Consider the following 14,625-nt stretch of genomic DNA (forward strand, 5'->3'; position numbering starts at 1 on the left):
TTGCATTTGGAATAGAGATTTTATGTAAACATCCACACCAAAGTCTTCACTCAAAATCATCAGTTTTCTAGGGATGACAACACACAAAAGGAAAATGCCACCTGCAGTGACATCACACAAAGTTTACTGCTAAGATTACCATCCCTACAGATCATTCCATGCAACAGAATTCATGTTGTAACTTTAAATAATGTGGTGAAGTCAGAACCGCATTCTGCCTTATTCCAGATTCATTAATTAACCAAGTAAGGCATTATTATTTCGGACAAGACAATCTCCATTGTTAATAATTCAAGCAATCTGAAGCCTGTAATTAGTCCTCCCTTTCCACCTCTAGCTCAGCCAGTCAGTTGAACTGGAGAATGGAACCAGAGAAAGATCACAACTTTTCCCCTGGGTAACTCCCCAGTCTGCAGGTGAAAAACCTGTGAGAAAGTAGGATGTTCTCCTTATTTTTTAGCTATTTTTGTAAATACTGCAGTCATTTACTTCTAGACAAATTACTTAAGGACAAACATGTCAGTTGGCATGTGCAAAGATTCTAGATATGATACTATCGAAAAGATTATTTTCACATTTCCCCCATGGGAATGAAACAATTATCATTTACACATGTTTTTACTGTACTTTAATTACATTCCAGGTTTACCTAATTTGCCACAGTTTAATTACTCTACTGAAGGTAATGCTATCATTGTAAACAGTAACATGTACAGAAAATACAGGGGGGAAAAAATTATTTGCCTAAGGGCCTATACATAAGTGTATTATAACACTTAATGCTGGATGACAGAATCTGACCACCCCAATTCCCATTTACCAGCTCATTCCCAACTAACCAGCACAGAACACATTTAACACCACTTATTTTACACGATGGCAATAAGATCACATGTGATGCCATGGTAAAGACAAGCTCTCCTTGCAACCAGATAAGATTAATCTGTCCTTGCATAACAGTGAGAATCACAATGAGCCCACAGCAAACTGGAAGGGATGTTATGATATTCCCACAAACAAGAGTTAACAAAATAATCCATTGCAGGGGTCAATTGCATGGCTCTGTGTTCTGATGTACTGGGAGGTTACAATTTATAAGATAAAAGCAATGAGAGACTGGGCTGGAAAACTGGGGTGGAGGAGGTCACTGTGAGGAGAAAAGGAAGAGGAGGATGAAGAAGTATTGTGGCAGTGTGATTCAGTGAGGAACCTCAGCCAGCTAATGGCTGTGCAATGTAAAATTAAACCCAGCAAATCTTCAGAGGGCAGCACAGCAGCCACAACCCAATCGCAGCGCTCAGAATTCATGGAAGCCACTGCACTTTTCATCATCTGCATTATAACAGATTTACATTAAATTGCAATAAAATGGCTGGGGAGCACTTCTGTGTCACTTCTCTTTGTAGCAGATGGAGTCAGAAACATTTAGCTATATATCAGAGCCTTGTAAGTGCTAAGAGCAGCCAAGATGTGCAGTGCAAGTGATAATCATAAAGCAATGAGAGGGAGCATGGATTAGTCATATTATTTATTGCAAATCAGAACTAAAATATTGCAAATATTTAAAAGGGAATCTAGACTCTCATTCCACTACATGAGCGTGTTTCAATCAAAATATCCACAGCAGGAAGCAAGATTGCTTGTATGATGCTACTACCTGATTTCCACATACCCTATCTTCCTGGTTTATTCAACCTTTTACTTCCTTTTTTTTGTGCAGATCTGTTCTGAACTTGAAAACAGAAAATCAGCTTTAAATCAGCACATAAAAGAGTTGTTCTAAACAGCCCTTGCCCTGAGAAAAATTCAGATTGTGTAGCCAAATTTCTTGGCCTTCACTACAAAGCCACCTGATTTTTATATTTCTTTTCTTTAAATGCACTGTACTACCAGGTAAAAGAAAAATTGTGGCCTGTTGGTTTTTTAATGTAAGAAAATATTGTTTGAAAAGGAAAACAGCAAAGATTTTTCTCTGTGTGTTGCTTAGCCAGAAAGAATTTGCACTAACAAGAACATTCAAATGAGAGAAAGAAATTTGTACAACAGAACAGAATTAAGGCATCTATTCAAATTGTTTTGGGAAAAAAAATCTAGCCATATGCAAACACAATGTTTACTTATCAGCTTGTACAAAGGATGTTGGTATTAAGTATTCAGTTCCACTGCAATTTTTGTTGAAGGCATGAGATCCAACAATAGGCATTCTCTGTGGGAAAGACTACTGCAAATTGGCATTTCAGTGGCCCCGTAAATTTCACTGTAAAAATACTGAAAAACACCAAAGCACATACTTTTTCTAGTTTCAGCCTTCTTAAAGCACCAAGTAAAGAAGTCTGATCAGTGGCCACAAGTACTCTACAGGGCACTTCTAAAAGTAATTTAATTCCCTTAAGTCCCTATGTTCTTTACCTGCTCATTAAAAGAACAAACAAAACAACCAAACCCAGGTGCTATTTGTCATTAACTGCTTTTTGTAAAATCTCCTTTACTGCAGATAAATGGATTTTGTTGTTGGTCCTCTGATAAAACCTAAAATTTAGCATTTGAGAATCCAAAAATTCTACATGTCATTAGGATATGACAGAGGAGTCTGAAGCTACATACAAGGATGAATACCAAATTGTAATTTGTCTCAAAATTTGTCTGCATCAACATTTTAAATACTCACACATCCCATCATTTGGGAGAGCTTAACCAACACTAATTAGTAAGTCTGAAGAGAAACAAATCTTATTCCTTCTTAATTTTCAGTTCTCATGAATGCAAATTGTCTCTTAACAAAAGAAATGTTTCTCTAACATGGACACATCCTATGCATAAATCTCAATAAATCCTTTTTTCTTTAAGCTAACCTCATGTAGGCATTTTGATATTGACAACATTTACATAAGAAATGTATATTCAGTTATAAACATCTTTTAAATGTATCCCATTTTTCACATACTCAGTGAGGGGTACACAGCAAGACATGTTAAAGAGTTTCTTACCTGGATGACTTGCATGGTATATTAGCTTTGTTACATTTTATTTCAGTCACTATAGTGACTATCCTAGATGGCAGTGGCAAGAACAAAATTACCCTTCTCATGAATACAGGATCCTTCAGCAGAAGAATGAAGGAGTTTACCTTTAGTTAATGAGACTAAGTCTACCTACAGGCTCATTCCCAGTTAAAAAAAAAAAAAAAAGGTGGTAGAAGAGGAGCATGTTGAGATCAGAGTACATGAACTGCAATACCTGAAACCCCACTGGCCCAAAAGCACTCACTAGGACTAAATAGTTTCTTCTAATTTTTTTTACTCCATCCCCACAACAGCACCATCCCACTTCTGGTGTCAGTTATTTCTCAGACACCAAGCTCATTCTGTCTAGTATGTATATCAAAATCAATAACTAGCAAGCATGAATCACATTCAATTTATATCTAGGTTGTTAAAGTAAGAATTGAAATAAAACCAGGAGTGTCATACTGCTCTGCTGGATAGAATTTAATTAAAAACTTCATGGGAACAAAACAGTAACTACTTTCAGGGATATAAATATTTGGCAACATGGTCCCTAGCACTATTTATACGCTTCATATCATCGAGTTTTGGCTAATTACCAGTGCCAGGGTGATTCATTAGTTTCAGTTTGGCAGGAACTTGACAGTCTGAACAAGTTTTAGTCATTTTTCTTTCATAATCTGTTAAGAAGTGTGAGATGACAAGATCATTTTTTTATAGTTCAATAATGCCTGACAGAATAGTAAGCCACAAACATTTTTTGTATTGTATTCAGTTCTCTAGGAGGGAGGGAGGAAGGAAATATTTTCAGCATAGGAAGATAATTTCTTAAGTTGTAAATTTTGCTGAGACCTGTACTAAGTATCTTTATTCTACTTTCTAACCAGAGCACAGCAGCCTGCCACTTGGCATGTATTATATGGCAGAGACTATCAAACCACTTCACAAGCAGGAATAAATCCCCATCCTAGTGAGTTTCACAGTAAAAACCCTTTTCACAGGTGCATAAACTGAGGTTGAAATCGACTTCCCTAAGATCACAAAGAACTCAACAGAAGAAGATTTTTACTCAACAGAAGATTTTTACTCAACTCCTAAACTTTTATTCCAGAACTATTTTGTTTTTCAGGCTTATTGTTTCTATCACAAGTAACTGCCTGAATTTGTTAAAAGACAAAGTTGAACATGATATTATGGAAGATTCCAGTAAAGAACCCTCGGGGCCATGCCCCAAACAGTAATTACAAATAAGCTTTTTTTCATAAATTGATTTTCTCCAGTACTCATGCTCTCTTTTATTTTTTAGATACACAGCAGCACCGAGCTTGAAAGGACAAATGAAAGGTAAAGACTTATGCGAGGGCTTTGGGTCTCTTAGATGACACAATATGCAGTAATATTGTATTATTTTCACAATACCTGCCTTTACAGACACAGTGAGTAACTCGATCACTTTTTTAATATCTCTGCACATCATACTACTTTCATTATAGGACTGATACAGGGTTTCAGTTTTTACTCAAGTATAATACCAATTGAAAACAATAATGGCTACACCAACTGAATTTGTTTCAATTTGTAGACCACTATATGTAAAAAATCCTTTTATTTAATTTTTTTCTTTTATAGTCTTGAGCATCCCATTTAAAAGCTACTTTCTATTACAACAGAGCATTAAATGAAATTCTTTCAGCACTCTAGTTCAGTGTACCTTACTGATTCCACCAGTATTGGGAAAAAACATGTCTTCCAGCTATTTCTTTTGTTCTGAAACTCCCTCTAACAGGGCTGCTGAAGAGATAGTCAAGCAGGGGTCCTAGAAGTTTTCAAAGAGAGTAAGATATATAGCAAAGATCCTTCTAGAAATAGTCATGCGTCAAGCATCATTTGCATAAAATCAGTAGCTAAAAATTTGCTTTCTTCTCTTCCAGAAGTGAAAGTTAACCTGAATATGTTCAAAGACTCCACAGGAGATTGCTGTCAGTGGTTCTCTCTCAGAAGGAGAGAAGAACAAAGCTGGTAGGGTTTATATCACCAGTAAGATCTGGTTTGGTTCAAAACCCAGTAAAATCAGGATGAAATCAATTTTTTTTTTTAAGGACATCTTTGCTAAACTGGAATGCAAGCAGCCAGGAAGCTGAGAAATAAGAGCAAAAATGAAGTTCAGTGATGAAGAAGTAATGCAAGAAATGCAGTGTACCTACAAACAGGTACTTACAATGAAAGAAACATGTGGGTTTTATCCTGAATGTGTCTCTCGTAAGAAGGTACTTTGAATCAGGACTAAAATGCAGTGTACCTACAAACAGGTACTTACAATGAAAGAAACATGTGGGTTTTATCCTGAATGTTTGAATCAGGACTGGTGTTTAAGCAGGTATGAATAGAAGACACATAACTTATGCACATCTTCTCTGCAGGAGCTCTGGCCTTTTCTATGGCTAAGACAGCTCAAGAGCTCTCAAAACACAGCTCACTATGCCTCTTGTGTTGCTGTCATTTGTTAAACTTGTTACTCAATTCAGTTTTCATGATGATTCACAATTCACAGGTGGTGTGTCTAGGTTCATAGCAGCTCAAAAATTCAACCATATCTTTCATTAAAGCCAAAACTGTGCAGAGTGGGTTCAGGCTTACTGGGGGAAGACCTGAGCAATGAACAAAACAGTAATCAGCACAGTCCAAATAATTGATGTAACAGCAGCAGTCTGTATTAAAAACTTATATAAGAGATAATCCTCCTATATGTAATCTCCTTTTATTAGTCTCAGGTAACTGCACAAGTTTCTTACACACAGCATTTTCATAAAAAAAACACCTTTTATTTACTTACTTACTCTTATTTAGGTAATAATATGAAATTATGTAAGGTGAAGAACTTCCAAGTTTCAAGGAGTAATTGTTGACACAGTTTGAAGGCCTCCATATGCTATCATGCATAAGAAGCTACCACATTTGAAAAGCCCCAGTGATTCTGAGCCCTTCAAATTGCAAAACATGGCCAGATTTCAGGACATTTGAAAAGCCCCAGTGATTCTGAGCCCTTCAGATTTCAGCAATTACTTTGTGTCACTATTCCCTCTTGCCAAAACTTGTGATAAGCCTGATAAGAAGGAGCATTTATTTGTCTGGAGATATTCTTATCCCTTCAGGCTTTCCAGCACTTTGAGCTCCCCATATCCCATAGTTCTGCTCTTTGTTTTATCCTTGCTCACAGCTGAACCTGTACTTCCTTCAGCTGTCTACTCCTGGCCCAGGGTTCCCCATGCCAGCAGCCCCTCTCCACCAGGAACAAGCACATCATTAGCACAGCCCCAGTCTCACACACCACAAGGTCACACCACCACCAAAGAAACCTGAACTTGTGAGCAAGGCATGCCTTTGGCTAGCCTGCTACTTACTTTACACTGCAGCTGAAAGCTGCCCAGGAATTTAAAAGATCTATCCCCATAAAATCCCCATGGCAGCAAAGCACACTTTAAATAAGGTTGTTGATTTTTCATTCTATAAGATCTGTTAAGAATATTTAATCTAAAACTCCAGTTACTGATTCACTGATGTCCTTCACAACCAGGGTGAACTTCATCAGTAGCTGCAGATGCATATTATATAAACACTAATGTAGTCTCTGCATGATAAAGTAGTATTAAAAAGAAGAAAAAAAGAAAAGCCTCTGCAGTACAGCTCTCAAATATTTTTTTTTACTGGTGCTGGATTATTGCCCAGCTCTTCTTATCAATACCTTGGCAAGCTTTCCGACACACACAGGCTGACACACGCCTCCCTATAATAGAACTGCTGGTACGAGAATTTGTGATCTTTCAACCTGGCAGTTGGTTGTTACTACTTATTGAAGTAGTACCTGATTGTAGCTATTTTTCACCTGCTGAGAAAAGTTCAAAGAAAAAAAACCACCCATCTGTGAGTATTAACTCTTATCCTGCCAGATATACCTCACTTAGATGACCTCTCTTTCTCCTCTATAGAAACATGCAAAGAGTCATGATCAGCCACATCCTAACACTGAATCTGTAACTGAGGGATTTTCACAAACATTCTGAAAGGCACTCTATAGCTGCCAACATTTTCATGAAAATCCCCTTCAAAAACTTCATTCTTGCAATCAGAAATAGACTAAAAAATGTATAAACCAGCAGAAAAACAACAGCAAAAAGCCCCACAAATATATCAAGAAAGATTCTTAGAAGACAATAAAATACCAGCAGACTTCTGGTCAGCAGATCTTTATATCTGAAACAAGATGTAGTTATTAGAAGTCTTCTGCATTTTTCTGCTATTCTACATGAAATACCAGAAATACTCAATTTCTCGTTTCAAAAACTCACAGGAAAGGTAATGTGATGGCTTCTAAAGTGAAAGTGAGAAAAAATTCAATTTTTGCTCGCAGCAGTAAAATCATTAGTGTGATTGGTATGCAGCAGCAGGAATGGATGTTAATCACATACCTACATGTTTAGTAAACACTACACTGGGATGTAACCTCTGGAAGTACCAACTTCTAGATAAGAAAGAAAATAATCAGACAAATAAAATTAAACACTTGACAGCAGCCCAGAGGCAGAAGAAATGAAAGTAAATAAAATGTTGTAACAACACCACATTCTCAGGCTGCACATCTGTGAAGAAAATGTCTTTTGCTGGAAACCTTCACTTGCCTGCAGCTCACTTCTGCCTGTGGGGGAAAGTTTATGCTACACAGCAAAAACTGCATAACCAGAAATTCACACAAATGAATTGCAATTGCCTACCACCATCTGGACAAGCCCAGACTTTCTCCATTGAATTTTCTTCTGTAAAGATCCCTGACTGCCACGCTGGACTTAACAAATTGCTGAAATTAACAAAGAATTGACACTATGCCTCTGCTTCCTTCTAAAAGCCATTTAACACTGGGAGACAGAGGAGATCTTGCCCAGCCTGTTACTTGGCAGGACTCTTGCTCTGGCCCTTCACACCAGCCTCATCCCACACTATTCTTTGGGCTGACAGCACTTTTGGAAAGTTCCTCTGGATGTTCTCTCTGCCAGTCTCTGCAATGCCCCTGCTGTTCATAAGCATGAAAAGAAAACAGAAGCAGGGGGTCATTACTGATTTTAGCCTTGCACCCGCAGCCAGCCAGGGCACCCTAACACAATGCAGGTGAATGCCTTGCTCCAGAGACAGGGATGCAAAGCCTGTCTGGTGTGAGGAGCCATGTGGGCTCTTTAAGGTTCAGCTGAATAAAAGGCTGGCTTTGTTCTGAAATATAAAAATATTGAAGTGACAGACATCTCCTTCATCAGGCAAAGGTCCAAGTTCAGAAAGGAGAAAAAGAACTTTTTACACACTGGTCTTCATAAGAAAAAAAGGAGGGTAACTGTGAATTGGAAAGAAGCTGTTCTTAAGCAGACATGAGAGATGATGCACTTCAGCCAGGCTGCAGGAAATCTTTTGTAGTCTCTTCTCTTTTTTTCGTTTTTCTTTTTTTTTCTTTTACATTTGACCGAAAGACTCTCCAGGACAGCTGTAGGAATGTTGTCCTGGATTGGCAGGAGGCAAGAGCAGCCTGTATGGATGGCCTTTCACACAAAGCAAGGAAAACTTGGGCTCTAAATTCTTTTGGCAATTTATCTGTTTTCCATCAGACATGGAAATCTCACTGTTTACTTCAGATAAACCTGTTCCAGCCTATTTCATCCATACATAACTGCCACACATGTCATCAGAAAAGCAAAATGTATTATTCAATGCCTCCAAGCATTGTCTGCTCCTGGCACGTTGAGGAACATTGCAACAGGCGTAACCATTTATAGCCAATCAAAAGCATGACCTAATTACAGAAAAGGCTGGGCTGAGATCAGCTATTTTGTAATGGGAATTTGAAATTTTCTGCCATATAGCTGGGAGCATGCTACTTCTAGTGAGGGGAAAAAACACTTTCCTTGCTTAATTCTTGTTCTTTTCTGTGCGCTGTTTTCTTAATTGGAAGCTTAGAAAAAGGGGTTGGGGAAACCAAACCAAACCAAACAAAAAAAAAAAAACCCCAAAATCAGGACACCAGCATGGCAGAATCCTCTCTGAAGCAAGACTTTAAACTATTCCTGTGGCTTACAGACCTTCAACCAAATCTTTCAGCAAAGGAGGCACATGAAGGATGTGGGATTTGCTGGGGTGGTCATATTAGGGTCCATTCTAAAGAATGCATGTTCGAGCACAAGAGCAATATGCCACAGGACACACATGGAATAGGGAGGGGATTAAGGGGGTGTGTTTGGAGCAGAACCCAGCCAGGCACTTGTATAGGAAACATTAATGATGACATCATTATCACAGCACTGCAGAACAGAGCTTTTCATCTAGGATACACATCAACTGCATTAAACACTGCATGCTCCTAGCAGCGCATCCAGCTATTTTATGATCCCAATGAAAAACAGGAGGCAGGCCTACAATTTACATCTTTTTGAGGAGGGGCTGCACTGAGCAATGTAGTGTCAGTACCAACACAGAGGGGCAAATGACCTGTACATTTTTGGCAGAGAGATTTCTTTCACTGACGTGATCTGACCCTGCTCATACAGTCATGGGAAGATGTTGCAAAGCAGCAGGAAATTAAACAAAATTTCTTGCCCACTTAATACAATTGTATTCCTTCTAAAGGTAGGAGTCTGTTCATTATTCATCCTTGGATAACATGAGCAAGAGGCTATCAGAAGCCACCACAAAGGAGACTTTCCAGATAGCTAAGATAATGCAGCACTGCAGTTACAAAACAATGATTGCTCACATACTGCACAAGCAGTTGATGACATATCCCTCCATTGACTGGGGAGCTCCTCAAATCAGGGCACTGAAACTCAATAAAAGCACTGATCAAGGTAATGCCTTCAATTTAATTATGAGCTTTATTGATCATGTCTTCTCTTTATAAAAAGAAAAAAATGTGGGGCATGGAAGGGGAAGTAACCACACAGCACTGAGCTGCAATGGGACTTGACAGAACAGATTCCTTAGAGTGGGAAAACTTTGTCTTTTGTGCTGACCTCTCCCTTCTAGGAATTAGGAAACTGTTTTTCACAAACCTCTTTTCATCAGAAGGAGGTAAAACACAATTTCATGTTTACCATGAAATCCCATGACCTGAGACTTATTTTGTGAATACATGTAGTTGAATGGAATACCTGCAGTGGAAAAGCACCCAAAAGCCACAATCAGGAGTCAATCTCCATTGTGATAAAAGCTGTAAATTCTTTGGATTCATTATTTCTGCACAGCATCTCAATAGGAGCTAGAGAAAATCATAAAAAATGATAGTTTTCCAAAGGACATTCTCCCAAGCAGTAAAGTTTAATCTCTCACTGATCTGTTATCCTGATAGAACAGTACAGGGACAGTAACATATATATCCTACCCAAACACACATTCCATCATCGTATCACACTCCTCTCACACTGGGTGAGCTAACTGAATTGAACTTGACCTTCAAAGCCCTTGGAATGCAACAAAATATCTCTGTTTTCTGACATTTATGTGTGGCTTTTCTGCATGGCTGCTTTTATTGCCTGGAAAATAATGGCGAAAGCAATGTGTACAAACCCACTACAAACACTGACAAATCACATGAAAGGAAGACAGATTTATTCAGTGTAGATTACTCCACAGCTAATCTAATCAAATCCAAGTTTTACATTTTTAAAATAGATCAAAAATTCATAGAGTTAGCATTTCAATACAATAGATATGTATTACAGCTTGATTTTAATCTGCAAGTGTAATTGAACTGATTTGGATTTTCTGTGCTTTTATTTTTGCTTTAAAAAGCTTTATGTGTTTCATATGAAAATGCATCATTGAACCAGCATATGCACAAGAAAAACCCCATGAAAAATTCATACAGAAGATTATCAATCTCTGTCTAATAAGGCTTAGATAAAAACACATTTGGACATAATTCTATATTAAAAAATGAAAGGGCTACACGTGGAAATGCAAATATATCCTATTTGTAGCTTTCTTAAACATAAAAGAAACCACTCCTGGCCACCCTATCAGAGCTGATCTAGAACATTTTGATGGAAGAAATGCAACACAATGAAAAAGCACCTTGCACAGTTTTCCATCCTTCAGTCCATCAAACATATAGAGACTGCCATGGGTCAGAAATTATTTCAAACCCCTGGATCCCTGCATACACATTCTACTCATCTGCATGCAAGAAACGAACAAAAGTACTACAAACCCCCAAAACATTCAAGTTAAGTTTCATTTTTGTGTAAAACATAATAAAGACATAATCTACTGTCCAGGTACTTGGTTCATTGACAGCATATCCAGCTACTTTCACCAAAGCAAGCCAGCTGTGGAATTCTGTCCCTCCTTCATATAAAGATATCTCTAATTGATTCAAAGGAGAGCAAGAGAAAGTCAGAAGCACAATTAAATTTGAACAGGAACAGTAAGAGAAATATAATTGTTTTAATTCTTTCCCAGGGCCTTTGTGTATGAGTTACTCAATTTGCAAACTCAGGATCCCTCAACTCCCACTTGAGCTAAGTCTGGTGTCACCAAACCCAGCTTGTGAATGTTCTTGCTGATGTCTGTGGGACCCAGTACTGCACCTCCACAGCTTACAGCCACAGGGGAACTTCCCAAGGTGCCAGCTCTGCAAGCCTTGGCCCGGATATGAACAAGTCCTCATCTTTATTTTTGCAGCTGGTGCAAGGAAGCAGGTTCTGCCCACAACCCTTCTGTAGGATATTAATCTCTCCCACACACTAATAGCCCTGAGGCCATATATTTTCAATTATCTTAGACACCAATCTGGTCTACACCAGTAGAATAAGGCCACCAAAACCTTAATGAACTCATCACAGTGTCTCAGAGGTTACAGAAGGGTTTTTGCCTTTCCAGCCAGAGACACTACTGAGATTAAGTAATGCCCTCCATGACCCTTTGGAAGTACTAGGCAAAGGTGAGTTTTCCTAAAGTTCATTTAAAATCAGAATCACACTCAGTTATTTCTGAGAACAGATCCCAGACACTTCAACATCTACAATATTCAAAAAACACGTGTCATGAATGCAGGAATGTTACTCTACCATTTACTGTTTCATCTTTTTTCAGAGTTTTCCATTATTCCTCTCACAGGTCTTCACTTTTATCAGTTTTTATCTCCACCTTTACCCCAGTGCTGGATAGGCAGCAGTTACCAACACAAGAAGGAATTTGCATAGGACATAACATCCCACTGCCCTGTGGCCACAGGCCACTGGCCATCTTTCATTGTGCCCACATTCTCTGTCAGAACACTTGGGTCTGTAGTAGTTTGTACAGTCATTACAAGTTTTAAGAGTTTATGATATGTTCCAGTCACTAAGAGCCATAAAATCTATCCTGTTGCTCTGAAAATAAAACAGCATGAGATTTCCTCAGTGAACCTCTAAGTATTCTAGCCATAAATCTCAACAAATAATGCTGTTTGTTTAAATTAACACCACTATACAGATTAATGAGACAAGTTGTCCACCAGTCAGGGGAGGAACACAAAGATGCATCCTAATGTATTTCATTTCCAGGTTCAACCATTTCAGTGTTATATAATGTGACATTTACATATTACTGAAGAAGTTACAAGAACAAAAGGCACATCACTAATCAGCTGATCATTTATCATTTGATTTTAGATGCCAAAATTAAAGATGCCCTTCCTTTTTTGTTAGATTTTTTTTGGTACTTTTTTCATTAAAACAACAATATATGAGTAATAAGAATATTTATCTGCAATTTCCTTGCTTCTGCACATGTAACTAATCCCAGAGCACTGAAAAATAGATTTAATTGGTTGAAACCTTAGGTCTGTTGGGACTCCCACAACTTAATTCCTAGAAAATCCAACTTCGGATGTTAATGTTCCAAGACATTAAATCCTGATATTTTCAATTTCTCATTCTTAGTTATTCAGCATTCACCACAAATGTCACTGCTCAAATTTCAGCCTGTCTTACTCCATTTCCCTTTGTCTGAAAGCTACTACCTCACTGAGTACCACAACATCTAATTTTATACCCTCTGACTATGCTTAGATACTCTATTCCTCCAAAAAGTCACACAGTACTCCTTATTTTGCCAGATAGTGACTCTACTTCAGCAGCTTACTACCCCACAATACTGTTGTCAAATTTTCCTATTTTAATTACTTAAAGGAACTGCAATATTTAATTCTTTAACCCCTTCCTTTTGCAGTTATGCCTCAACTTTCCATTTCAGTTAAAATTCCCTGTCAGTTTCTACTTTCATAACTGTTTTTAAGAACCTTGTACTTAACTGCTCTTCATTTATACATAGTAATCTGTCTAGTTGACTAATTCCATGCTAAATTCCCTCTGAGAACATGATCTTTCATCTTGTAATAATTCTTTTTTTTATCCTACTAAATAGCCTCTCTCTTTCTGGGACCAGAGTCCTCTGCAGAGCAGCCAGTGTATGTGCCCCTTTTTCCTGTAGTGGTTTGGCTTTTGTTTCTCTGTTATGACACTTGCTCCTGTGGTTGCTGTGATGGTCATGTGCTGCTATATTTCAGCCCTGTTAATAGCTTTAAGACTTTAGTACTGAGATCCAGATGTTCTGATTGGAGCTGTGTTAAAGAAAAAGAAAGTATTGTTCCACTTAGGCCGTGCAAAGTGCCCTCTGTGACAAGCAGAGGGCACTTTGGGAGTTCACAACACTACAGTGAAAGAAGGTGCTTTGGGGGTTACTGGGGCACCACCTTTTCAGAAGTATTCACCTAAAAAGTACTAATTTAAATGAGCTGTCTCTAGATTAGAAGCAATTTTCTAAACAGACTGCATTTAATGTATCTAATTGGTCCTGTCCATTCTCAGAAACAGACCTTTGATATATCTTCTCTCAACTGGATTTAGCAAGGTAATTAAACCAAACTCTTCAGACATACAAAGTAGGTCCCTCATTCTCCAGACACATCAGCTCCTCAAGCTCTGCTCTTCTGTCTTCAAGTTATCCTCCTTGACCATAGGCAGTAAACTCAATCTTCCAAAAGGGACCTCCCTCTGTGTGCTCAGCTACAAAACTTCCCTGACTGAAGGCATTTCATGGTTCAATTTTATTTAGATTTCTGATAATTTTGTGAGTGATCAGCATGCCTATAATGAGTCCTAAGTCATTTGCTTCTAGCTAATGAGCTGTCAGTATGTCAAGCACCATGGTTGCTTGATGCTGTTTTTTTAGGGCTTGTCTAATTGACTTTTTTTTTTTTTACACATTGCAGAACATCCATAGGGTCCTCTGTTACTTTAACTTTGGTATCAGCTGGAGGAGACAAATGACCTCCACAAAGCTTTTACAAAACAACTTTCACAAATGGTGTCCGTCATGCCAGGCAGGACAGAAAAGACTGCAGCAGCTAGAATAATAGGCGCTGTTGGGCTTAGGGTCAGATTTTTGGAAAGCACTCTCCACTTTCTGACAGGGAAGTTACAGACATGTGTCTTGAAAACAGCATCTCAATCTATATTTAAGCCTTTAGATACTACTGTAAAAACAGTTTGCAATGGTCAGCCTTAACTCAAACACTGTGGAAGTGTCTCAAGGAAACACACTGTGC

General features: G+C 38.2%; 1 protein-coding gene across 1 annotated transcript in view; it reads right to left on the bottom strand.

Annotated features, from left to right (window-relative positions):
• The window catches only part of ST6GALNAC3 (ST6 N-acetylgalactosaminide alpha-2,6-sialyltransferase 3), a 236,268-nt gene that overhangs the window by 117,648 nt on the left and 103,995 nt on the right, over window positions 1–14,625 (bottom strand). The window lies entirely within an intron of this gene.

The sequence above is a fragment of the Passer montanus genome, unplaced genomic scaffold, assembly GCF_014805655.1.
Source record: "Passer montanus isolate IOZ18808 unplaced genomic scaffold, ASM1480565v1 scaffold25, whole genome shotgun sequence".
Lineage (NCBI taxonomy): Eukaryota > Metazoa > Chordata > Aves > Passeriformes > Passeridae > Passer > Passer montanus.